This window comes from Canis aureus, chromosome 10 (genome assembly GCF_053574225.1).
Source record: "Canis aureus isolate CA01 chromosome 10, VMU_Caureus_v.1.0, whole genome shotgun sequence".
In the NCBI taxonomy this organism is placed as follows: domain Eukaryota; kingdom Metazoa; phylum Chordata; class Mammalia; order Carnivora; family Canidae; genus Canis; species Canis aureus.
Window position 1 is genome coordinate 10,274,726 of NC_135620.1, and position 27,215 is coordinate 10,301,940.

The 27,215-nt window shown below is 37.1% G+C and overlaps 1 protein-coding gene and 1 long non-coding RNA gene across 16 annotated transcripts in view; one reads left to right on the forward strand and one right to left on the reverse strand.

Annotated features, from left to right (window-relative positions):
• Window positions 1-27,215, forward strand: part of LOC144321967 (uncharacterized) — a 381,290-nt gene that overhangs the window by 92,674 nt on the left and 261,401 nt on the right. The window lies entirely within an intron of this gene.
• LOC144321968 (uncharacterized) overlaps window positions 11,677-27,215 on the reverse strand; it is a 61,120-nt gene continuing 45,581 nt past the window's right edge. Inside the window, exon 3 of the long non-coding RNA XR_013387514.1 lies at window positions 11,677-12,372. This is a non-coding gene — a long non-coding RNA (uncharacterized LOC144321968). The remainder of the gene's footprint in view (window positions 12,373-27,215) is intronic.

Below are 27,215 nucleotides of genomic sequence, written 5' to 3' on the forward strand. Positions count from 1 at the left end.
TTATTACCTATGCCACTTTTGGGGTTGGAGTTTTTTTCCTTCTGCCACCATGTGCTAATTCTTAGCAGTGAATATCTGAGTCTCTTGATACAATAGAAAGAGTTTAAGATTTGTGCCCAAACTAGTCCTGTGTTTGAATTTCAGCTCATGCATTACTGCCTGTCACTCCTTAACTGGCTGACCAAGTTTCTCATGAATCTCCAACTCAGATTACCAATCTGTAAAACAGGAATAACAACACCAAAATCAGATGGCTGCTATTGCATGAGAAAATGTATCTGTCATGCCACTATATAATAGGCATATAATAAATAATATAGGTTTGCATCAATATATATTCATTGTATTTATAATTTTGTGTTGTATCTCAAGCAAGCTCTTTTACCAGCAACATGAGTGACATAAGGTAGAGAAGCTTTTTATTGTTTTTTTTTCCATGAACTGTATCAGAAAGTCATTGTAAATTCTAATGAAGCAAGTGTGGATGTAGAGTGTAAGATTGAAGAGTCAGATTGACAGAACAGAACAGACATAGATATGGGAGAAATTCAAAGACAAATTTTTTGTCACACTATGGATTATGGTCTAGGTGACCAAGCCATTCATCATGTGTCCCTGGCAATGCAGGGTACTTGGAAGCTGGACAAGGCAGGAATGAAATTTCTCAGAATATTCCAACATGTAATGAAGGAAGCTGGAAATACTGACCTGCAGAGACCACACAGTCTAGCCCTCAGTGCTTATTCCTAGATCAATGTATACTGGTCCTATTGACAACAATATCATTCCATGTGAGAGGACCGAGAGTCCTAACCTAAATACAATCCAGCAAGAATCTTCCCTGGAATCAGGAAAGGGGTGAGCCTCCCCACCCTTCTCCAGACAGGACCAGCTCTTCCTTCCTCACAGGGAAGATACCTGGATAACTCCATGCCAAAGCTACAGAGGCTCTAGATTTTCTGTGTGTGTGTGTGTGTGTGTCTGTGTGTGTGTGTATTCATGTGCTGGGACTGGGACAGAAAGAGACCAGTGAAGAGTGTGGAACAGTAGTGTTATTTCAAAAATAGGAATAGTCTGTGTCTACTATATCTGCTTCCTCCATAGTACTTGGCTCCGGTGTTACTAAATTTAGATATATGTACTTGTGTGCACATAACTATGTATAATATATGTTTATATATGCATAGAATATGTGTCTGTATATACATATGTATATAAATATGTATAAAATATATAAAATACATATGTATAAATATGTATAAAATATATATAAATTCCAGTTTATACTTAAATAAAATGCAATATATATACTCCACTGAAACAAAGAATTTTTAAGCCCGGGGCTGAGCTATGATAAAGTATTGGAGGACTTGATCAGATTTGTTAAAGTGATTAAGCCATCTGTGTTTGCTAATTGGCACTTGTCAAAGTTAGGCTGCTGTCCTCTCACAGAAATTGAAGACAGGGGCTCTATCTCCCTTGATGTCTGCATTTCTAAGTGGTGGCTCCCAGGTTCCTGGAAAGAAAGTCTTGAGTCCAAAAATTGGCAAGAAACTGGGAGAAGATTTACATTTCACGGGACAAAGAAAGAACTTTTTTTTTTTAAAGATTTTATTTATTTATTCATGATAGTCACAGAGAGAGAGAGGCAGAGACACAGGCAGAGGGAGAAGCAGGCTCCATGCACCGGGAGCCCGACGTGGGATTCGATCCCGGGTCTCCAGGATCGCGCCCTGGGCCAAAGGCAGGCGCCAAACCGCTGCGCCACCCAGGGATCCCAAGGCTGGGCATCTAAAGTTTACAAGATGGCCCTTTAAAATAGAGGAGTAGGAAACCAATTGCCTGCTTCCTCTTTATTAAGCAAAGAAAATGTTCTCTCTGTTTGCTAAGGAGTACAAGGTAGATAATTTCTTTCTTTCTTTTCTTTCTTTCTTTTTAAAAAAAGATTTTATTTATTTATTCATGCGAGTCGCAGAGAGAGACAAAGACCTCGGCAGAAGGAGAAGCAGGCTCCATGCAGGGAGCCTGACGTGGGACTCGATCCCAGGACCCCAGGACTACGCCCTGAGCCAAGGGCAGACGCTCAACCACTGAGCCACCCAGGCGTCCCAGTAGATCATTTCTTTAAGAAAGGGAGGGCGGTCAGAAGGGAGGGAGAAGAAGTGGGAAGGTAGGACAGGGAAGGAAAGAGATGGAATGGAGAAAGCCTGCACAGATCAGGAAGCTGAATCATGTCCTGCAGCAAAATGCACACCGTCCCTTACCCCAGGGTCAGAGGAAGTTTCCAAGAGTAACAGGCGTCTGTTTTTTGACTTCTGTGAAAAGACAAACACAAAGTACTCAGGTTTAGGAAAATGATCCCTTACCTCGTCCCGACCTGGCAGAAGAGACTCCAGGGTTTATGACTAGGTTGCATGTGTCATGTTGATTTTCTGCGGAGAAGGATTCTGTCTCCTGCGAGCACTGGGGGTGGAGCACCGCGGAGTTTCCGCCCTGCTGTTTCAGCACAAGGGAACAGCTTTTTTCTCCATCTCCATCGCTCTATTACTCCTCATCCCCTGCTGGTTCCCTCTCTCTTCCGGCACCAAGTGGGTCTTTCTGTAAAGTGGCCATAATTCTAATCTCGGGTGCAGGATGGTAAAGAAGTCTGCCCCTGGGAGATTCAGAGAGCGCTGGCTTCACTGCTCGCCCTAATACGGGGAGGGAGCTGGGCTGTGCTGGTGGCTCGGTGGTTTGTGATCTCCTAACTGCGATGAGGGATGGGCGGAGCCAATGCCTTCTCTCCAGGTGACGATTCCCAGTGTCATTTCAAATCTGATGGTAAGGATTGTGGTCGCTAATTTTAATTCACTAAAGAAACTTTTTCCTCCCTCAAACACCTCATTGTCCAAAAATATAGATTTTCAGAAATCTATATTTCAGGATGACCTGAAAACATGGTCATCCATGTCTTTGTGATATTATTTTTGGGTGGTTGGAGAAATTTAAGGAATTGCTTCTGTAGATACCCTGATAGGACTTATGGAAAACAGGTTTTGCCTGGTATTAAAACAAGAAATATTTGTCATTTACTATATTATGTTCTGTTCCCCAAGGAATCAGTTTTGGGGTTGTATTTCCTCTAGAGGGACCAATTATTTTTTTAAAACTATATATCAAATGCAGATTTACTTTACCCACTCAGAGAACGCATTTTCTAATTAAATTACATCTTTACCACTAATAAACTCATCTTCTATTAAAAGTGAAATATTAGTTATGGAATATAAGTAGGCTGCTTTTAGAAACTTTCCTTTGCTACTGAGAGCAAGATGTTCTATTCATTTTAATCTGTCATAACCACCTGTTTCTTGAAATTTCTAAGTTTGGTAGGCTTTCAATGTAATTCACCAATGTGGCTGGTGATTTTTTTTTAAATTTCATAATCCTCCAAACAATTTAAAAACTAGGCCAAAAAATAAAAAATAAAAACTAGGCCAATTTTTGAAGTAAAATAAGTCCCCAAATTCAAGCACAAATGAAGCTTCTCAATCAGTCCCAGGAATTTTTTCCTTGTCCTTTTAATCAGGTGATTAAAAAGATTAAAAAACACTTCTTTACTGTCTACAGTGTCAAACATGCTTCTGACATTTGCACATCACCGTCAAGTTGGGTTCGTTCAGTGCCCATCAAACTCTGTGTGCTTGTTATCCTTACTAATAAGAGAGCTCTGATTACATATATCTACCAGAATTTTTAGAAAGCTGTTTCGCTAGAATCTAAGAGGATAAAAAAAAAAAAGATTCGGCTTAGTGCAATCAGCAATAAGAAACTTTATCTATTAGCTAAATTGGCAGGAAATCAGAAATTCTGGATCTACCGATGTTTTCTAAAATGGCTGCTGCCTGCTACTGAAATTAATGAAAAAGAAGCATATATTTGTAAGGCCAATTTTCAGGAATTTGTTTCAGGAAACAGAGAGACCTCGGCTCAGGTGTCTGAGAGGTGAGCTGGGCAGTCCAGCTTTTAGGTCTGAGCCCGTTGACTGGGCTTCACGTTTTACTGGTACTTTGGGAATTGGTTCTTCTAAGAAAATTGATAAACTAATAAATGAACAAAGAATGCACATTTATAGAAATTAGTATAAACTCTCTGAATTAAGACAAAGTCTTAGATCAAATACAATATATATAATCTGGAAGACTGTAGTCTGCCTTGCCATATTCATCCAATTTTGTTGATTTATCAGGTAACCATTTTTCTTTATGACAAATGACAGCAACAGTAAATATCAATTGACAAAACAGAAAAAGCAATGCATTTCTGAGTTCTATTAAAAATTCTCGTGCTTAATATTTTCCTTTCTATTCAGACTCCTATTAATATAATATACCTCTCCATTTCTTTACTATTTTATACACACACACATTTGCACTAACAAAAATACCATATGTTTAAAGCAAAGTGACATCTAAGTCATATTACACAAAAACACTTAAAAGCTAAACATAGAAGGTCTTGTTTTCTGTAGCCACACTGAATTTACATAGCGTGTGATAAATGGAAACCCCGGGTAACTAAAAGAGACTTACCATGAAGAGTGCTAAAGCAAGACGTGTGGGTAGATTAATCATCTGATTGTGCATTGTCTGACATGAAAAAAAAAAAAAAGAAAGAATAAATGAATCAGAGGTTTTGATTTATTTGGTAAAGGTAGATGACATAAAGGAAACCCTTGTTACCTGAGAGTAATCGTTACCTGGTACAATCACCTACAGAATCCACTGAAAAATAGAAATAAAAATTTCGCTGTGACTACTGAAAAACATTTAATTTCAGTTGTATGTTGAAAAATAAAGCAAGCTGGCATTTACTGTGGATATAGCAAAAATGTGTCCTATATAAAATATTTTATAATTAAAAATAGAAATACCATATGATCCAGTAATTTCATTACTGGGTATTTGCCCAAAGAAAACAAAATGGTAATTTGAAAAGATATATATGCCCTTGTGTGTGTGTGTGTGTGTGTGTGTGTGTGTATGTGTGTGTGGCTCATAGATGTTTGATTACTTATTAGAACAGGAGAATGAAGGGGAAAAAAAAAAACAAACAGAGTGCCTGGGTGGCTCAGTTGGTTTTGCCTCTGACTTCTTTGACTATTGCTTTTGGCTCAGGTCAGGATAGAGTCCCTAGTTGGGAATTTCCGCCCAGTGGGGTTTCTGCTTCTCCCTCTGCCCATCCTCTCTCTCTCTCTTTAAAATAAATAAATAATTTGTTTTTAAAAAGCCAAGAATTAAAAAAAATTTCTAAAGGTCATTATGGATCCTTTGATATTCTCTTTAGAAACAGTCTTCACTATTCTTATGCCTCTTTTCAGTTATCTGGTGTAATTGGCCAGATCCTCTTTTGTGAAGAGTTTCCATATGATTCCAGTCATTCTCCAATACTGATTTTATATAGTCTCTGAAGAGATTTGCAAATTTACTGTGGAATTCCTTTGCTTTTTTTCCTTTTTGCAGTTTTACTGGTTGATGTTTAGAACACTCAGCTACCCCTGGGACTCAGTTTCTGACAGAGGACTCAATGAGATGATATAAGTTACTGGCTGGTGATAAGCCACAGAGGGGTGTTTGAGAGTAATTGAAATATTTACAAATATTCAGTTAATTGGGGGTATCTTTTCAACTTTTGCAGCTGCAGAGACTTGCGGAATGAACACTAAATATAATGGGTGATCTCAAAACTTTAAGAAATCCAGCAGGATATAAAAGCTACTTTTTATTTATTTTAAAAAAGATTTTATTTATTTGAGAAAGAAAAACAGTGGTGAGGGAATGAGGAGGGGCAGAGGGAGGGGGAGAAGCTGACTTCTCAGGAACAGGGATCACGAACTGAGCCAAAGGGAGATGCTTCACCGACTGAGCTACCCAGGTGCCTTGACATAGTGATTTCAAAAAGATAAGAAGTTGATCAACCTTAGAAAAACTCCCTGGCAACCAAAGGAAATTGTTTTATTTTAATATAAAGAGAACAGTACTCAGAAACAAATAATTTAAATATTAGCTATCTTTTAAAAGGCACTAGTGGGATATACAGGCTTAAGAACTAATGTTTCTATCTTACCTAAAACTACCTCCATACTAATGTAATTTTTGAAAAATGATGATCAATATGAGGTTCTTCTATCAAATTATTTCTTTGTATATTTTCTTTAAAAAAATAAAAGTTTGTTTTGACATTTTTAGGCTATAATTATGTCAAAAGTGATAAGAAACCAAAGCTCATGTGTGACTCACACCTTGAATGAAATGAAGTCAAACATCATGAATTAATTATAAAAGCTACTTCCAAGTCAATACATGGAATGAATGCCTAGAGAGAGACACATCTCTCTGCCCTTTGCCTCCTAAAATGCTGAACTCATTTAGTTGACAAGTATTAACTTGAAATTTATGGTTTTATTTTATCTTGCTTTGTTAAGAAATGTCTTTTATTCATATCTGTACTCCATTTATAGCAACAATGAACAGGAATTGCAATTAGATGTTGATTTCAATGATGCAGACCCAAACATCAAGGCAAAACTAAAGGCCACTGAATTCCTTTACTATTGATTAAAAAAAAATTAGCTAGAAGTGAGAGCTCTAGTTACTTGCCTTCGATGTAGTTTCTCTCTTTTCACTCTCTTTAGCCAGGTCCTATTTAAAATGCTATAGTACAAATATAAAATTACTTCTGTAGGAAGAGAGGAAAGAAAGAAAGAAGATAAAGAAAGAAAGAAAGAAAGAAAGAAAGAAAGAAAGAAAGAAGCCACTGAATTCCTTTACTATTGATTAAAAAAAAATTAGCTAGAAGTGAGAGCTCTAGTTACTTGCCTTCGATGTAGTTTCTCTCTTTTCTCTCTCTTTAGCCAGGTCCTATTTAAAATGCTATAGTACAAATATAAAATTACTTCTGTAGGAAGAGAGGAAAGAAAGAAAGAGAGAAAGAGAGAAAGAAAGAGAGAAAGAAAGAAGGAAGGAAGGAAGGAAGGAAAGAAAGAAAGAAAGAAAGAAAGAAAGAAAGAAAGAAAGAAAAAGAAAGAAAGAAAGAAGAAAGAAAAGAAAGAAAGAAAGAAGAAAGAAAGAAAGAAAGAAAGAAAAGAAAGAAAGAAAGAAAGAAAGAAGAAAGAAAAGAAAGAAAGAAGAAAGAAAGAAAGAAAGAAAAAGAAAAAGAAAGAAAGAACAAAGAAAGAAGGAAAATCTACCCCGTGTCAACTTTAGTCATGGCAACAATAAAATTCTGACCTTGAAGCTTTTTGTTAGCCCATGAGGCCACTCTAGGGCATATTCTCCAGGACGTATGCCCTCCAGGAACTCTTGCCCTCATGAAAATTATTGGGTTGCTACATTCTATTTTTCTCTTCTGGTTACCTAAGTGAGTTTGGCTTCATTCACTTTATTTTGTCGTCATCTTCAAGGTGGTGGGTATCTGGAAGAGAACTGCTGGCGGGGAGTTCTCCCTATTTTTCAGTCATTCTTCATGTCTGCTGCTCCTTTGTGCACTCCCCCTTTTAAGAGTAACTGATGGGAATTGAATCGGGAGGAAACAAAACCCTTCAATTTGCTTTGGGTGTCTCCTCTGCTTCTCCCCTTCCTCCAAAGGAGATGGTGGTAGTTCCACTGGACTCTCAGCCATGGAAGATAGAAGTCATGACTAACAGTACTCTTTCTCGCCTTTGCACAACATGGCTGCAGAGTACTTCTTAACACATCACACCAACTGAAGTTGGCCCATGGAAGGAAACCAATTTGCCATCACAGTTCTTGAGATAGCCTGGAGTCTTCTAATAGCTCTATGCCAAGTATAAATAAGGGCTGTCACACGATGGGTTGTGTGGGCTCCATTGCTTATCAGTCATTTATTTGGTGTTAGGAATGCCTTTTTGTTTTCGCATAGCACTGGTGTTTAATTGGGGTTGCAGTCCCAGGATGGTCCAAAAAGATCTTCTGAAATCATTTATTGAATTGTACTTTTCAAAGTACAATCCCAAGATGTCATTTGTGGTACAACGCTTATGGGGAAACACATCTTAAATCTTAGCCCAGGTCTCTAGAAATAGCCCTTTGTGTATCCATTCCCCCATTCCCTTCTTCCTTTCTTGGCTGTTTTGGTTTCTTTGAAATTGCCTTTCATCATTCATGTGCTTGGAAGCACTCGCTTTTCATATACATTTTCCCTTTTGGAATTGCAAAAGTAAATTTTGCATGTTTATAGCTAAAAATATAGGCTCTTAGGCTTTTTTTATAGTGGAAGTATGATAGGTATAAATTTCATTTGAGGTAAAAATAGGTTAAGATGAACAAAAAGCCCAAATAAATAGTTTCAGGTATTCCATTTAAAATATGCTTATTAAATTTTTATTGTCAGTAGAATTTAGGCAATTTTCAATCAAATAACATTGTGCTTAAGGGTTGCTTTTATCACCCTTGCTAGAGTTATATAGGGCCATTGGTATGAGTTGGAAAAGGTACTGTGTAGGGAATGTAGCCAACAGCATTGTGATAGCGTTGTGTGGTAACAGAGGGCAGCTATTCTTGTGGTGAGCATAGTATAGCATATAGAGTTGTCCAGTCACCATAATGTACACTTGAGACTAATACACATTGTGTATCAACTATACTGTAGTTTTTAAAACGACCAAAATAGACCAACGGATGCCTTGAACACCTGTCAATCTTGGTAACATTCTGTGGGTGGGAACCTGCAGTTAGGAACCTATCATGGGTCTCACTAGAGTCACTATCGGTGGGCAAAATGCTCCTTTACGGCTCTGGAAGCAGGCACCTTTTCTCACCCCAAATCGGCCTCATGCCGATGGATGAGGAATCTGGAAACATTCCTCTCCTTGCATTTGAGTTTCCAACCTTTCAGGAACACATTTGGGTGGGAGATGGAGGAGGAGAGATAGGATATGTCTTCAAATAGGATGTCCCTGCTTTGAAAGGGCTAACATTTTCTTTTCTTTTTTATTTTATTTTATTTTATTTTATTTTTTGGGGGGGCTAACATTTTCTAATCAAGATTTCAGGACATTTTGTGTCATTTCTAGATCTGTTTCACGAGAGCCCACAGATTTTGCTAGTGACTTTGTCTCCTGTCTCTCAAAGGAGATTGCAGTTATCAAGCACTAACTCTTATATATAATTTGTTCTTCACCTTGAAGCATCAAGAAGTTCTGTCTATCTTGCTACTTCAGAGGAAGGTCACCACCTTTCCACGTTCTAGGTCTCTTTCCTTCTGGGGCTTGATGTAATGGTCTCCTTACCACCCCTCCTGTCTTCAGTAACTTCAATTTCTCTCTTTCCAGAGAGAGAATTTTCTCCCCTTCTGCTTTTCCTCATGAATGATGACAACAAACAATAAAAAATAAAGTCAAACTCATATTCACTTATTGTTATCCATTTATATATATTTACTTATAAATATCCATTTATAGTTATTTATTGTTATCCATTTATTTACCATGAAGTGCCTATTTAATTGCCAGCTCTGATAGTACCTGTTTGTGCTATCCTACCTCTTGTCATTTTCTTGGCTCAATGTCTGAGGAACCTGCTCCAAAATGGTTTCATTTGAATTCCTTCTTAACACCATAAAATTTAGTTTCGTATTTTATCACATGAATAATGCTTTTTCCTGTTCGTTTCTACATATACTCTAAACAAAGTTACTCTTTTTCTTCCTTAGCATTTATCCTCGTCTCTTGGTAGAATTTGGTGCTATTGAATACTTTTCTGCTTTTTTTTTTTTTTAATACTCTCATCTTTTGGGGGTATTTTTGCTATTTCTTTATTTTGATTCTCCTTAAATTAATGTTTTCCTTCTGTTATTCCTCCCCCTGGAACCTAAATGTGATCATTCCTCAAGACTCCAACTTTGACTCTTGCTTGTCTTGTTATACTGTTATTATTGTTTTACCACTGTTTCTATGACTCCCAAATATATATCTTTAGGAGTGATCTCTGATCTTTGCTCCAGGGCCAAATTTCCAGTTGTCTTTCTCAATTATTCCATTTCTATTTGTGCCATTTATTATATCATCTGACTATTCCTACATCTTAGCAGATTCTGGGCACAGTGAGTTTGTACTAATAAGTAGTAACTCAAATGTCAATCAATGGCTCTTACCCTCTTAACCCCATGTGCATAACCCAGGACAGCAGTGTGTCCCAAAATCTCCCAGTTGTTTCTGGGTTTGCCTGGATATCCTGCATATGCCCAGTAACTGTCCTGTCTTTTTTTTTTTTTTTTTGGTTTCCCGACAGATGTTCAATGTCCACAAAGAATCTAAAGGAATCTGCCCTTGTTAGGGGTGCCCTTAATAAGAATCACTTTCCTGCTAGGTGCTTCCCTGGGCACCATCTCTTCTATACTTTCTTCTCTTACTTTGTTTGAGTTTCCTTCATGGCTTTTATTGCTACCAGATGTTATATATTTTCCTTTAGTTTTATTTTATTGTCCAACTTTTATTAGAAAAGACTGTCTTGTTCACTATTCTATTCCTGGCACTGGAGAGGCTTAATAAATAATTGAATGAAAAATGAATGACTTAATAAAGAACTAGGATATCAATCTGGATGCCAAGGTGGTGCCATTTTCCCTACTAGTTTAATTGGTTTGGACACACTTTGAACTGGATTCAGAACTGGGAGACAAACCATGAGAGACTCCTAACTCTGGGAAATGAACAAAGGGTTGTGGAAGGGGAGGTGGGTGGGGGTATGGGGTAACTGAGTGATGAGCACTGACAAGGGCACTCGAATGGGATGAGCACTGGATGTTATATGTTGGCAAATCGAACTTCAATAAAAAAAGAACTAGGAGTAATGTCTGTTTCAGAACTCCCAATCATGTTTACTATCTGGACATCAAACCAATGCTCCTGTGCCCCATGCCCTCATAGGTTCCACATGCCAGTCAAAGGCCGATTTTGCAAGAAGACTGTCCCAAATATGACAATATTAGGTCTACTATGTGAGCATAAGAAATGAAAGCCAGTGAAGGAAACTTCAATAAATTTTTAAGTATAATTAACATACTGTGTTATGTTAGTTTCAGATGTCCAGTATAATGATTCAATAATTCTCTATACTATTCAATGCTCATCAAAATAGGTACACCCTCAATCCCCTTTATCTATTGTATCTGTTCTCCCTACCCACCTCACTTCAGGTAATGACTAATCTATTCTCTTTACTTAAGAATGTGTTTTTGTTTGTTTTTTTATTTCTTTGTTTTGTTTCTTGAATTCTATATGTGAGTGAAATCATATAGCATTTGTCTTGCTCTGACTGGCTTTTTTTGCTTAGCATTATACCCTCTAGGTCCATCCATGTTATTGCAAATGGCAAGATTTCATTCTCTTTATGGCTGAGTAATATTCCCTCATATATATATATATACATATATATACACACACATACATATACGTATGGAATGCATATATATATATATACATATATTTACATACATACATATTCTTTATCCATCCATCCATGGATATTTATTTTGCTTCCATTTTTTTGACTTATTATAAATAATGATGCCATAAACATAGATGTGCATTTATCTTTTTGAATTAGTGTTTTAGTTTTCTTTGGGTAGACACCCAGTAGTGAAATTACTGAATCATATTATATTTATCTACTTAATTTTTTGAGGAATTTCTGTACTTTTTTCCATGGTGGTGTACCAGTTTGCATTCCCGCCAACAATGCATGGGGCTTCTTTTTGCTCCACATTCTTCACCAACACTTGTTATTTCTTATGCTTTTGATTTTAATCATTCTGACAGGCTCAGGTGATATCTCATTGTGATTTTGATTTGCATTTCCCTGATGATGAGTAGTGTTGAACATCTTTTTATGTATCTGTTGGCCATCTGTATGTCTTTGGGAAAATGTCTGTTCAGGTTCTCTGGCTACTGTATTTGGATAATTTGAGGTTCTTTTGGTGTTGAGTTGTGTAAGTTCTTTGTGTCTTGGATATTAATCTCTTATTAGATATATCATTTACAAGTATCTTCTCCCATTCAGTAGGTGAAAACTTCAATAAAAATATTTAATTGTAAGTGTTATACTGAACATATGTCCAAATCAAAATGGCTAAAGTGCTTATTCACACTTGGATGCATGAAATGTAGTGTTTTAGCAGGTTTTTCTCCTTCGGTGTTATAAAAAATTTCCTAAGAATTCTTCATGCCTCTCAGTTTAGTCCTTGTAGTCACTGGCCACATCAGCCACATGTCACATTATGGATTAATGCTGTTACTTCCAATCGGTACTCCTTCCTTCTCTGGCTACTTGCTGCCATCTCAAGGCAAAGTCCTCAATTTCCTCACTCTCTCTCCTGTGGAAATAGAGATAAGGTTGGAAAATGTAATCAGAATACAGAAGGACTGGGAGGAAGGGAAGGGAAATTTGGCGCAAATAAGTTACAACAACTCCTGAATGTGACTACTTGTAGACACCACCAGCTGTTATTCAATGTCAGGAGGCTTTCCAGGATGCTCTTGGGCACAGGCGCTAGACTGATGCTGCTTGAGAAAAGTTGAGTTTACTGCTCAGGAATATTTAAACCACCTATATTCAAAATTGCCCCGAGGATGCTGGGGACAGTTTCTTTGGCACTTGCTTTAAAAGGCTTACATCTTTGTTTTTCATTTTTGTCATTGCATGATTTGCAGTCAGAATATCCACTCTTCTTATTTAGAACGCCACTCACATCTACAGGGATGTGGTCTGGTCTTATGCTGTCAACATAGTAATTTGATATCAGAACATCTACTATAGTCTGAATTATTCAGCCTTAAGTACAATCACGTTTGAGATAGCACAAGTACAGGATAACATATTCTTGAGTAGAAGATCAAGCTAGTAGGCCTTTCCTGTGGTCTTTTGTGTCTCTGCTCCTGATTCCCCATAGGTAACTTTTTGATCAAGAATATACATGAATAGGGGCTCCTGGGTGGCTTAGTGGTTGATGTCTGCCTTCAGCTTAGGTCATCATTCTGGGGTCCTGGAATCAAGTTCTGCATCAGGCTCCCCTGCAGGGAGCCTGCTTCTCCCTCTGCCTATGTCTCCACCTCTTTCTCTGTGTCTCTCATGAATAAAAAGAATCTTAAAAAAAAAGAATATACATGAATCTTAAAAAAAGAGAATATACATAATATAGTGTACATACAACCCCCTGAAAACAAGCAGATACCAGGAGGAAAGAAGCCATACAAGAAGTGTTTCAAAGGATATATGGTCCAGATAGCTGCCGATCTGCTCACCCTCCAGACAAACTTTTTTGTTATTATTCCATTTTTCCCCAAACAAAGGATAATTCAAATTTTCACTTCTTGCAAAGACAACAGTGTTACTTAGAGTTCTGGAATTGAATGACTTCCTGCTTTTTAACCTGTGATATTGACCTTCACCACTGGAAAGAAAAAATAGATGTTCCTCTACTATATAGAATTATAGCTTATGTAAAAATTCATTACCATTTTCACATAACTGTGTTTGTGTTCCATATTCTTGATTTGCAAATCATGAATGAGAAATATGACCTTCAAAGTAATATAGGGGACACTATAAAGGTACAGCATTGAAAGGTACATACATTGAAACATCAAGTTTCAATTAATCTAAGAAAATTATGACACGTAGGAAACTTTGATCATATTATAATAAAATGTGTGTATGTGTATATATACATTACATATGTATATATGTAATATAAAATATACATTATATATGTATATATGCTTCCTAAAATATATGTGTGTGTGTATATATATATGTATGTGTGTGTATATGTATATATATATATATATACTTCCTAGAGACTTCCAGTCATTTTTAGCAAAATCCTGTTACAAAATTAGGATTTTTAGCTTAGTTTCAGAGGCTTGATAATTTAGAAGTTACTACTAAGGAGAAGCAAGCATTTGCAAAATAATTTGCACAATTATATTGTGCGAAATAATGCTAATCTAGAGGTAAGAAATTACTGTTAGAAAACATCATTTTGAGCAGGCTTTGTAAGTAAAGAGGATACCTTCCTGACTATTCACATTGTGTTGATTTAATGTCAGGATGTAAAACAAGGAATATTTTAGATCTAAAATTCTGATATTGAAATCTTACTTCCATCTTTGACCTCACAGAAGCTTTGCCAAAACATTGAATATGTGCTTGTGAAAAGTTTTTAAAACTTCTAGCAAATTCAGAGATGAAATGTAGAGCTTTTGAAAAAAATGACTTCGCTGAGAGCGGAGGCAGGGTCAGAGTTAACTCATTTTGGAACGTTTCTGATGGGGTTGAGTTGCTTGCTCATCTGCAATTCTTTTATTTATTTATTTATTTATTTATTTATTTATTTATTTATTTATTTTTCTTTTTCAATTCTTTTATTAAAAAAAACAAAAAACAAAAACACAACTTGTCATTATTCCACTGCCAGGTTGAAAGTTGTTGTTGTTGTTTTATAATGGCTTTTTAATTAGAACCTTAAAGAAAATCTGGCCCTCAGAGTTCATGGAAGCATTTAATTAATTTTTGTGGGGAGTCTCTGACATAAGTGGAAATGAATGAAAATGATTATTGTCATATCACTGTCTTGAAGAATGGCTCTTAATTATGTTATCAGATTGAAAATAAATATTAAAAAGGCCTCTAGCTGCTTATTTTTCTATCTCTTGCTTGTGAGCCACAACTGTAAGCTTTATGACAAGTAACTTGCCTAAAGAAACTTACTGAACACAAAGTTAAAGGAAAATGGTTTTTGAAGGCCAGACTGGGGATTCTTCTCAAAAGGAAGATTTAGCCAGCAGCTTGAGGTTTAATTGTCAACGCCAGAAATGTAGGCCAGGCAGGAAGCTGGAATGCTGTGACTTGGGTTCATGGAAAGTAGTCTTACTGTTGCTAAAGTTTCCTGGAAATTGAAATACCATATGGTTTCCAAAGTTAAGGAAGAAAAAAAATATATGTGTATATGTGTGTGTGTGTATATATATGCTTCAAAATGGACTCTCAGAAAGGAATTTTTGCAGTTTGGCTCAAAGAAAAGTATTTTAAATAAGACTTTCAGAGAAATAACACCATACTCTAACCACAGCCCCAAAGTATGTGAGGTTTGATTTGCCCTGGATATCATGGAAAATAATGAATGGAAATATTTATGAAATGGAAATTGGTATTGAGTAATTTGATTTTTTTTTCAAGTGAAGGAGCAGTAATTTACTAAGTGCGTTAATCACGAAGTAACTTGATTTAGTCACAATGACACATTAGAAAATTTGATTATTTTCTTTCATTTTGTCCTAACGTACTATTTCCTGATTAGAAAAATATTTTGTTCTCATTCATGGTGAGTTAAGAAAATAACATAAAGGAATCAAAGGAGATTCAAATAATTCAGTCTTTTCTCCAAAAAAGTAAACATTTTGATCTATTTTCTTATAGTTTTTTTTTTGTTGTTGTTCAATGGATTTACTAGAGAGACTGATGATTTACATTTTAGCAATTATTCCATTATTGTTGGATGAACTGCTGGGCACTAGAAAATAATTGCCACTATTTTAAATGTAATTTATGGTCTGTCTTGCCTCCGGCTCACTGTTTCTTATTCCTTAAAGATTTTGTTTTATTTATTTTTTAAAGATATTTATTTATTTATTTGACACAAAGAGACGGACCACAAGCAGGGTGGGGGTGGTGGCAGGCAGGGGGAAAGGAAGAAGCAGACTCCCCGCTGAGCAAGAAGCCTGACTTGGGGACATGGGGCTCCATCCCAGGACCATAGGATCATAACCTGAGCCAAAGGCAGACACTTAACCAACTCAGTCATCCAGGGACCCCCTCCTTAAAGATTTTTTTAGTTTTAATTCACAAGAGATACAGAGAGAGGCAGAGATATAAAGAGAAGAAGGCTCCCTGTGGGGGAGTCTGAGATGGGACTCAATCCCAGGACCCCGATCACACCCTGAGCCAAAGGCAGATGCTCAACCACTGAGCCACCCAGGCTTCCCCAGACCTCCTTGCTGCCACGGATCTAGTCCTACCCTCTGGATCAGCCCCTTTCCCTACTGTGACCCTCCAGATCTTGTCAGTTCTAAGCACCACACCTCTGGCCACCACCTTCTCTCTTTTCTGCTTACACCCTCTACTTCCACAGCCACCTAATTCTTTACCCTACCAACACCTTCAGACCAATGAGCTTACTAATTTTTCATTATCCCTTTTATGCCCAGGTGCTCCCCTTTCCCTTCAGTTATGTATCTTTAAAGTTTCTGGTCCTTCATTTGAATCGCCTCCTGGCATACACCCTCCACTCCTTTGTCCTTCTGCTTTATCACTGTCACTTAGGAACACCGCAGTTCTCCCTAAATCAAACTCTCTGACGTGTCGGGTTGTAGCATGAGTACAGAGTACAGAGTTGGACTGACAGGTCTAACTTTTGGTTCATGGTCACTCCTCTCACCCTGGCCTTTAACGTGATCAAGACAGCCTCACTGTTTCCTTCAGCCTGACCAAACTTTGGGCAGGTTTCTCTTTCACTCTAGGTCCCTGACCTCCCTTTCCTAAAAAATCCTTTGCCTTAGAAAACTTTCAACTGTAGATTCTTTCTCTGCACCTATGAGACAGAAAATCCCCCAGCCTCCTGCCAGTTTTATAACCCAGAAATGTCTTTCTCAGGGACCTGAGAAACCTCCCTTTGAAATATAATCCTCAGGAAAGATGGGGGGTCCTGTCTTCCGGTCCCTGCAGGAGGATAGAAGCCTGATTTTGATAAAGCACCAATTAGCAAACACAGAGGGTTTCATCCCACTGGCCACCTCTTGCCCCCCTTCTTCCTCCCCAAATACCTGCATCTCCATTCTTTTTTTTTTTTAAAGATTTTATTTATTTGAGAGAGAGAGAGAGAGAGAGAGCAAGAGCAGAGAGAGGGAGAAACAGACATCCCACTGAGCAAGGAGCTTGACATGGGGCTCATTCCCAGGACCCTGAGATAGTGACCTGAGCATAGGCAGACACTTAACCAACTGAGCCACCCAGGTTCACCCCTGCTCCTCCATTCTTACACTTAGCTTCTTATTTCACAGAGGAAATGGAAGAAATCAGAAGTGAATTTCCACCAACTCTGTTTATCACATCTGTACCAGATTCTGTTTACTTAATCTTTTCTCCTGGTGCCATGAGTGAACTCTTGCACTAACTCCCCACACTGTCACATTCTCTCTCTCCACCTCAAGGACATTGTTTCAGTAATTCCCCCTCCTGTTCTTTGCATCATCATTTTCTGCATCTCTCCAACCACTTTCTCATCACCACACAAATATGCTCCCTATGGTTTCATCACAAAAACAAATAAAAACTAAGACATACAAAATTCATTGTTTTGCCACTTTCTTTCATTCTAGCCACAACTCGATGTATATATCTTTTGTATAGTAATGTGAAATAGAATTATCCTTAAATTAAAAAAAAATGTTTTCCCAATTTCTAGTCTCCCTTTCTCTCTCAGCCTCACCTATATAATTATTCCCATTTGAACTCAACCTTTATATTATTAAATCCAGAGGACAATTCTCAGACTTCATCTTACCTAACTATAGCATCATGATCACTACTTTCTCCTTGAAAGAGTTTCTTTACTTGTCTTAGAGGATACCATACTCTCTGTTTCTCTTCTTACCTCTCTAGACATTATTTTTCTATCGTCTTTATTTATTGTTTTTTACCTCCCTGATCTCTTAATGTTGGAGCATCCCAGCACACACTTTTTTCTCTTTATTTTTCTTTACACATTCACTTCTTTGAGAATTTCATCAAGTCTTTAAGCTTTTAATATCCATCCATGAGCTAATTGATCCAACACGTAATTCCAGTCTACATCTCTGCTCAACTCTAGACATATATCCAACTGGCTTCCCAAATATGTCCTGCTGAGTATCTCCTGGGCATCTCAGACTTGACACTTGAAAAATTGAAATTGAAAAATCATAATCTCTCTTCCTCTAATACCACCCACAAAATCCTACTCTACCATCATGGGCAACTACTTCTTCCACTTGCCTTGGCTAAAACTTTCAGAGGCATCCTTTTCTCTTAGTTTGTCATAATCCATGTTCTAACTGTCAGCAAAATATGTAACTCTGCCTTAAAATATATTGCAAATCTGACTATATCTCCCAACTTCTATGACTAATGCATTGCCCCAAGCTACTATTGCCTCTTCTCCAATCTGTTGTATGGCAACAGTCCAAGCTGTTTTTGTCTTTTTCTCTTTTGCCTTCCTTTGGTCTATTTCTCAGAGCCATTTTAGTAATATTTAAAAATAAGACCATATGACATAAATAAGATTATATGACATTAGATCAAGAGAGTTAAATCCAACAATGGCTTCCTATATCATGAGACTAATAGCCTTACAAATCACAGAGAAGCTTATGCAATTGTTCTTTGACTCTACCTTCTCAAATGTTCCCTCTTTACCACCTATACTAGCCTCTTTGCTATTCCTCAGTCATTTCTCTTTTTTAAGTGATTTTTTAAAGCTTTTAATTATTTACTCATGAGAGACACAGAAAGAGAGAGGCAGAGACACAGGCAGAGGGAGAAGCAGGCTCCATGCAGGGAGCCTGACTCGGGACTCGATCCCGGGTCTCTAGGATCATGCCCTGGGCTGAAGGCAGGCGCTAAACCACTGAGCCACCCGAGCTGCCCCTCCTCAAACATTTCAATCAGATTTCCAGCCCAAGGTTTTGATACTTGTCTTTCTCCCTGTCTAAAACACTCTTTTCCTGGAAGTTCAATTGAATTTCTCCTTCAGGTCTTTACTCAGCTGTCACCATCTGAGTGAAAGCAAACCCTAGCTACTGCATCACAAACTGCACATATATTAAACTTCATATTCCTCCCCTGGCTTTGTTTTTCTCCAGAACACTCATCACCTTCTAACATATATGTTTATTTTTTTACCTTATTTATTGTGTTCTTACCTAGTAAAGAGTGAACTTTTTCAGGACAGGGATTTGTTTTGTTCTGTTTTCATTTGAAATGCTAGTAGCTAGAACAGTGACTATTTTAGTATTTAATCATTCTGTATTTGTTGAAGGAATGATGGAAAGACACCACCAAGGTTGTAGCAGAATATAATCTGACCTAGTTCTTAATCAAAGTTTAATTCTCTTAGAGGAGTTTCTGGTATATTATAAAAATAAAGGAAATAAATGGGAAATTCAAAACACTCTACAGAGAAAGAGTTAAGATGGAACCATTCTTGGAATTCAAACTGGGGAGTCTGCTAATGAAAATATTTGACCCAGAGCTGGGCAAAAATAATAGCACGAAAAATCTATCATGTGTAGATCAAGTTATGCAGAATGACTTATTGTAATATATCCATCTATTCCCAGGAAAATGTAGCCAAGGAAATGTCTCTTATGTGGGTGGGTAAGAATTCCAATCTCAAATTAAAAAAATGACTATTTTAATATTTGCTCTATTTAATAACTTGCAGTATATGGCACACATCTGAGTGATTTACAGAGTGCTTTGTACAGAACAGCTGATCATGGTGTAGAGCTTAACATGCAGTCAAAATCTTAGGGGACTGCATGGACATTTTAAGGAAACAAAAGGGGAAATTTGTACTCTGTACACAGTTTAAACTGATATAAAAGATCTGCCTGATTGATGAATTAGTAGGAATCAGAACCTTAGAACAAAAGCAACACAAAAGATTAAGTAAGACCAGTTAGAAAAACATATATGTTGGACGTGCAAAAGGAGATTTCAACAAGTCTTTATCCAATAAAAGTTAACTGTCAGTTCAGAAATTCCAAGAAAAGTTTAACTGGAAGAAAATGTTTCTGTATTATAATTACATGTGGAAAATGTATTTTGATGGTTAACATACTGTGAGGCATCTAAAGAATCTGCAGTATCTACAGGGAACTCTCTGGTCATTTACAAATGAAGTAAGATATACACAAATTGGAAGGAGGAACACAGAATCAAAGCCAAGAAGTAAAGAGTAGCATGGTGTAAATGTAATAATTATCTGAAAGAAGAAAGCCAAAATTAAGCTAAGCTTTCAGAAAATTATATTCTGATAATTTAAGGAGTTTTAAAGACTGCATGGCAACAAATAAACATATGTTTATTTGTTTGATCACATGCTTACCAAAAAATTGAGCACATGGCAATGACAGAGAGAAAGAAAAATTAGTCAATTCTGTGTTATTAAGGATAGTGGTTTTAAACTGCAAAATATAAAATGACCATAGTTAACTGATCTGAAGACTAAGATAAGTGAAAGAAGTATAATTTTAGTTTGGTAGGAGAGTTATATTACTGAAATGAGTTGGGGAAAATTTTTTGCTGAAGTTCAAACTTTTTCCTCTGGGCAGACTTAGAAGAAAAAACTCTTATGAAGTGAATAACTCCATTTGAGCTTCTACTCCCTTTGTCTACTTCCCAAGCTTTCCAGTCCTAAGTGAATAACATATAAATCTAAGATGTCTTGATATCTAGAGTCATCCTGTCAACATTCTTAATAATACTTCTTTCTAGGAAAGTATATTTTCTATCATAGTATTTAACTCCTCAAATAATTCCAGCAGTAGTTACCAAACTATATTTATCCTCCTCGTTTACATTATTTTCACCCTTTCTCCCTTCTTTCTGAGGCTGAAGGCCGGAGCCTGGGGAAGCAACCCTCCACAGTGGTACTTTGTGGCAGCCATCCATCATGGCAGTGAGGACAGTGGCTATGAATAGATACCAGAATGCTCCCTGAATTGGCAGTCATCTCTCTCAGACTATACAAATGAGAGGATCCATGTATTTTCCTGGGAAAGATTTAAGAAATGAGGACTAGAGCCTGTGAGAGATGCTTTCTGCCTCTATGGAATATGAGTTCTGGAATTGGTATTAATTTGTGTTGCCAGACAACTGAGATGGAGTTAGTATGCTCCTGAAACAGAAAAGCCATTAATAGCACTGAAATTTGTAGTGGTCGAATATTTGCCGCATCTTTCTTCCTCTTCCAAAGTTTTATAATGTTAACTAAAGGATGAGATTAATTGCTATTTGTTTTCCAGACTTCCTAAGTTTTCTACCCAGACAGTAAAAATTAAAGGCATATTCTAGCTTTATTTAGGTTATATGTGTTATTTCAACATGATTTCAGATTTTGTAGCATGGTGCTCAAAATACGTCTGTTGGGTGACTGAAAGGCAAAGAACTTTCTAGTTAATCATGTGAAGGACTCAAGTCACTTAGCTTTATGGTGAAATTTTGTTTTGTCAAGTTTTAGATCACTCTATCAAAGCTGTAAACTTGGAGAATTTTTTTACTTATCTTTTAGGGTCACTTTATTATTTTCTTATTCTGAAGAAAATTATTGAGAATGAAAAATAGCTCTTATTACATGGATACAAATGGTCACTATTTAGAAAGATATACTATTTTACTGTGTGTTTTAGCTCAGTGTTTAAAAAAATCTAGGACTCTAATTGCTGTCCTGAAATGGTACACAAATATAAAGCCTGTTGTTTTTTTCTAATTTATTGAATGCTAGTCATTGTCACTTGGTTAAGTTCCTTTTATGAAATTAGATCTCTTATACTGCTTATTTGTGTTCTTTTAAAGTATGCATTTCTGATGCTAAAAAACCCCATATAAACCTGTTAGGAAGAATTTTGGCTAGTGAATTGAAGGATTTGAGAGTGTAAATCCAAATTTAGTTAACAGCCACTCTTGAAGTGATTAATTGTTATGGATTTGTCTCATCATGTAAACTAAAGGTTAGGCTACAAGAAAAGTGTGAGAAACTTCCTCCGCTAATGGTTTCTCTTCATTTAGAAAGTGATAGCATACTTGGCAGTTTTTCAGGGAGCATTTAATTTGTTGGTTTAAAAATGGATTAATAGTTATGTTTGCAGTCATCAATTGGGCCCAAACAAAAAATTCTAGTTTATTAAGCTTATTAAGAAAAAGTAATTGGTAAAGTAATTAGCCAATAAAGTAGTAATTGCACCTTTTCTTTGGGTCTTAGAAAAAAATAACTAAGAAGAGATGAATTTCTGCTCTGTGGGGAATATTTTGGGAGGAGAGGGATCAGTGAGAAGCCAGTTCTGTCATAAAGGACCAGAGTGGAGATGGGAACCACAAAGGGCCAAGCCTTGATCCCAAATTGAAGCTGCACCATTAGCTTTCTGACTTCTTTTTCAGGATGACAGCATAAGTCCTAACTATACTCTTAATGGCTTTCCCCAAATGGAAAAGTTGACACTTTCTAAACTGAGCAGATAATCCGGCAAGGCATAACGTAGCATCTGTTCCAATCTGTACACGTAATATTTTATTTTAATTCTTCCCTAGAATATAGTTTAGTTCTTGATTGACTTTTGATGGAAATAGTACAATTAATCCAGATAGCCAATATAAATCACTAATATCAATGAATGGTTTTGCTTGGAATTATAACACTAAGGATTTTTCTTACATTTTTAGAGATGAATTAAAAGCAACCACTTCTGTATTCCCAACTGGCTAAAGTTCACACGCTTTTAAATGTCAAATATTGTAGTCGCATCCCAATTTAGCCTCAAGGATCTTCTATTCTTCTCTTAAACTTCCCCCCCAACACATAAAAGGTAAATTCTTGCACATTTACATCTGGACAGTAATAAATCATTTCCAGCATTTCTTCAAATAGTATAAAGCAGTAAAATGCAGGTATGTTACCCAGGGGACCATGGCAATGAATTTTCCATAACTGAAGCATTGCCTTGTTCATTAACTTAGGAAAAGCTAAGAGCAATCACCAAAACTGATTAAAAATTTATTAATAAAGCTTCTCAAATTAGGTGTAAAATAATTTGAAGTCATTTGTCTTAGGGAAGAGAAATACCTGGCATGGGGGTGGGGGAATGTGAAAATGCTATCCTTAGGAAACTTGGCTTGCAAGGTTGGCCTTTGGCTTGTGTCTGGGCATTTGAATTTTGGGAGTATTTCCACTGTTCCATGAGTGATAAAGTTGGGACCTTGTGCTTAAACTGTGCAAACAATATGGCTTAATTTGAAGATTTGTTTTTCTTCAAGGAGTTAAGAACTTTAATATGTGCTAAGTAGAATGTGCCTGTGTGACCCACCCCTAATAAAAATTTTAATGCTGAGTATCTAATGGCAACATCTCACACATGTTGTCACAGTTGGTGCTGGAGGAACTAAGCATATCCTGTATAATTCCAATAGGAGACAACTCCTGGGAGATTGAGCTTGGAAATTCCTTCCCAACTTTATATGTCTTTCTTCTTTGATGATTTGGCTTTGTATCCTTTTATTGTGAAAAATTATAGTTGTGTATGTGCTGAGACCTGTGAGTCCTTCCAATGAATCACTGAATCTGGATTGATCTTTGGGACCCTTATCACAAAGTGTTAATCAATCTGTCAGCACTTTGTATTAGTTAAGTTCTTTAGAGTTATAAGGGGGAATCTTTATCAAGATTCCTTTGAGAGAATATTTATTGCAAAGATCTATAATGACTGTGAAGGGGCAAGAAATATACAAACTATACCCCTCTTTTTGACTACTAATTACTCTGGAACTGAGAATTCCTGGAATTGAGCTGTACAATAAGCTTTTGGACAAATAAAATAATGGAATGTTTTGGTGCTTCTTTCTATGTCATAAGTCCAGGAGATTGGGTCAGTTTATCACCCTTATATATACAGCATCCCTATTGGGCAGAATTTTAGGCCAAGCCACCTCAAAGACAGCATTCTTCATGTCCAGCATAGGCTTCTGTACCCTTGATTTAGGCACCAGCTTCTGATCTAATCATTTGTGGCCAATATATCAGAGATGGGATGGCTTATATGTCACAAAGACAGAAGAATTAGAAAAAGTGATTCTTCTGGGTTCACATTTTACTGATGGAGGCTTCAGATGAGGCAGATACTTAAGACCTTAATAGACTCAGTACCAGTACACCCAGGAAGAGGTGTAAAGAGTGCACAGTTATTCTCTCTTGGAAGGAGAGAGACCAATGAGAAGATGTTCTGAAGCCAGGACTGGAAAAATGACATTAATTAAAGGTGAACTAAGAAAGGGGCACCTATTAGTGTTTAAGAATTTCTTGATTCTCGTATGTGCAGTGAGGCAGAAAAATATAGGTGACTGTGAGTTCTGTGAGAGAAGGAACAATGGCATCTACTCCACCCCTCCTGAAAAAAAATTAGTCTATTTTTGTCTATCCTTTCAAACTCTGTATAAATTGAAGCATATTTTACTTAGTCTCGCATATTTTTACAATTCACCTACAGTAATGGCAACCTTTCCTAGTTCCTTAAAAGAGCATTTTTCACATGTATTACGCTCTGACAATAAAGACTAACAGCCAGAATAAAAATTCCAATTCCTGAAGATGCAGTGTTTAAATTATGTCAACAAGGGGACACCTGGGTGGCTCAGTGGCTGAGCATCTGCCTTTGGCTCAGGGCATGACCCAGAGTCTAGGGATCAAGTCCCACACTTGACTTCCCACAGGGAACCTGCTTCTCCCTCTGCCTGTGTCTCTGCCTCTCTCTCTGTGTCTCTCATGCATAAATAAATAAAATATTTTAAAAAGTAAATTATGTCAACAAGGATGAGTTTAAAAAGTCACAGTTTCCCCGACCATGCTAAAAATATAAGTACCAAAAGAAGGATGGAATTTGACTGTAAGAATGAATTGTTAATTGTTGCCTTTATGAATTCCATTCTTCAGAAGGAGTACCAAAACATCCTTGTGAGGATCCTAGGAAGATATGTATTTCCTTTTTACTTAGAGCTAACCAGAGTAGATGACTTATAATAATTAAAATAACACAACTTCTGGAGAAACAACATTTAATCAACAGAGATTACTGGCAAACCATGGAGGTTGTATGAGCTGAAACTGTAATGACATTTTGTGTTGAAAATGCCACAGTACACTTTGGCAAATATTAATGGTTCTTCTGCTTGGTATTCTCTTAAACCATTCTCACCGTTGACTCTAGGGTATTCAGAAAGAATAATTTTATGCATGTCAAGGGCAGATAGCTGCTCAAAGTGGCCCTGAACAATGAAAGGAATCAACATCAGGAAATGAAGTGAGTAGTTAGGGAGTGAACAATAAACCCTATAGTTATAGGGGCTAAAATAATTCTCTTAAAAAGAAAATCATGAGATACAGAGGCAAATGCAGTTAGAGGTATTTCTAACTGCAGGATTGCTCTAATAATGCCCAATTGAAGGTTTTCATCTCTTGGAACAAAAACAAGGCATTGTCATTGTATTTTGCTTGAATCCTCAACTCACAGAATCTGCAAACAGTAAAATGGACATCTTTTATATACTAAGTTTGAGGGGTTTTTTGGTGCACAGCATTAATTTACAGAAACACTAGAATATGGGCCTTGTCCATATTTATGGACAAGGACTTTTATTTATTCTCCCTATCTGAATGGTTCTATCATGTGGTCAAATCTTCCATTCACATTGTTCACTCAAGAAGTGATCAACCAGTGCTTACTACTAACTTCTGGCAATGGTAGAGACATACTTTAATTTCCCTTAAAAATCGGGAAGGCCTTGCTTTCAGAAGAAACTCATTCAGGGGCAGCCCCGGTGGCACAGCGGTTTAGTGCCGCCTGCAGCCCAGGGTGTGATCCTGGAGACCCAGGATTGAGTCCCACGTCAGGTTCTCTGCGTGGAGCCTGCTTCTCCCTCTGCCTGTATCTCTGCCCCTCTCTCTCTCTCTATGAATAAATAAATAAAATCTTAAAAAAAAAAAAAAACTCATTCAGCAAATTTTAGCTCAGCCAGTTCCCCAGCTGTTGTGACAGTAATATCTATTGTTGTTTATTTGTTTGACATTTAGTTCTGCCTCCAATGTTCCTTCCCCCCAAAATAACTCATTTATTCTATTACCTGCATTTATTAAAAACGTTCTCTACATCATGCACTATTTCTGGCTTAGAGAACTCTACTGTAAAAAAATGATTGGCCGGTGTCAGAGCAGCATCATGGTCTGAAATCCCTCTCTGTCTACTCCTTCCCCCTCCCTTTATCTTTTACAGGTATTACATTTGATCAATCACTTGCATTTCTAATTCCACCATGGCATATGCTTTTTAGGGAACCCAAGATGACAAAATGCCCTTGCCAACCTTGTATGTTTGAATGATTCTTATTCATAATAAGTATACTTTTATACTTGTGTAAAGGAACTAATAATTGAATTGGACTCCCCACTAGGACTAAGCTTCTAGCTGAAGTAATTATGGCTGGATCTACAAACATTTAGGCCTGTGTCATGGGTAGTGAGTAAACACCAAATCCGGGTGCATGTCACAGTGATGTACTAAATACCTTCTCCAGATTTTCCCTCTCAGGCACTCAAGTGACACATTACTCCCTGAGAATGCTACCATCTCGAACCATTATATGCCATTATTTCTACCTGTTTTTCAAGATCGGAAGCCCAAGTTTGTTACCTTCCTCTGTGTATGTTGCAATTAAGGGCTATCTATTTGATTTACTATTGCAATTGTTTATCTATCTTCCACTGAGAGTGCTAGACTGCCATTTCCTTGAGGAAAAGAAAGGAGCCTGGCCCTTTGCTATATTGTCATCACCTAATCCAATGATAGGTAGATGGTGTGTCCCTGACATGTCTTAAGTGAAGTGAAAAGTGTGCCATTATTTGATTTCTCAACATAGGAAATCTCTCTTTGCTGAGTTGAATTTTCTTCAGGTAATGACTAGTTGGGAATTCTTGTTAGGAAAACAAAGGAAAAGAAGAAAAACAGCAACAAAAAGCGATTTGTAATGTGATGTTTAAGATGCTGCATTGCTGGGATCCCTGGGTGGCGCAGCGGTTTGGCGCCTGCCTTTGGCCCAGGGCACTATCCTGGAGACCCGGGATCGAATCCCACGTCGGGCTCCTGGTGCATGGAGCCTGCTTCTCCCTCTGCCTGTGTCTCTGCCTCTCTCCCTCTCTCTTGGTGACTATCATAAATAAATAAAAATTAAAAAAAAAAAGATGCTGCATTGCTAAATAAGCTCTGTGGCAATGTAGGTATCATTGTCAAAACATATTGAGGAAAAAGAAATATGAACAGGATGATATTTCAATTTAGAACAGTATTTATTAGGCACACT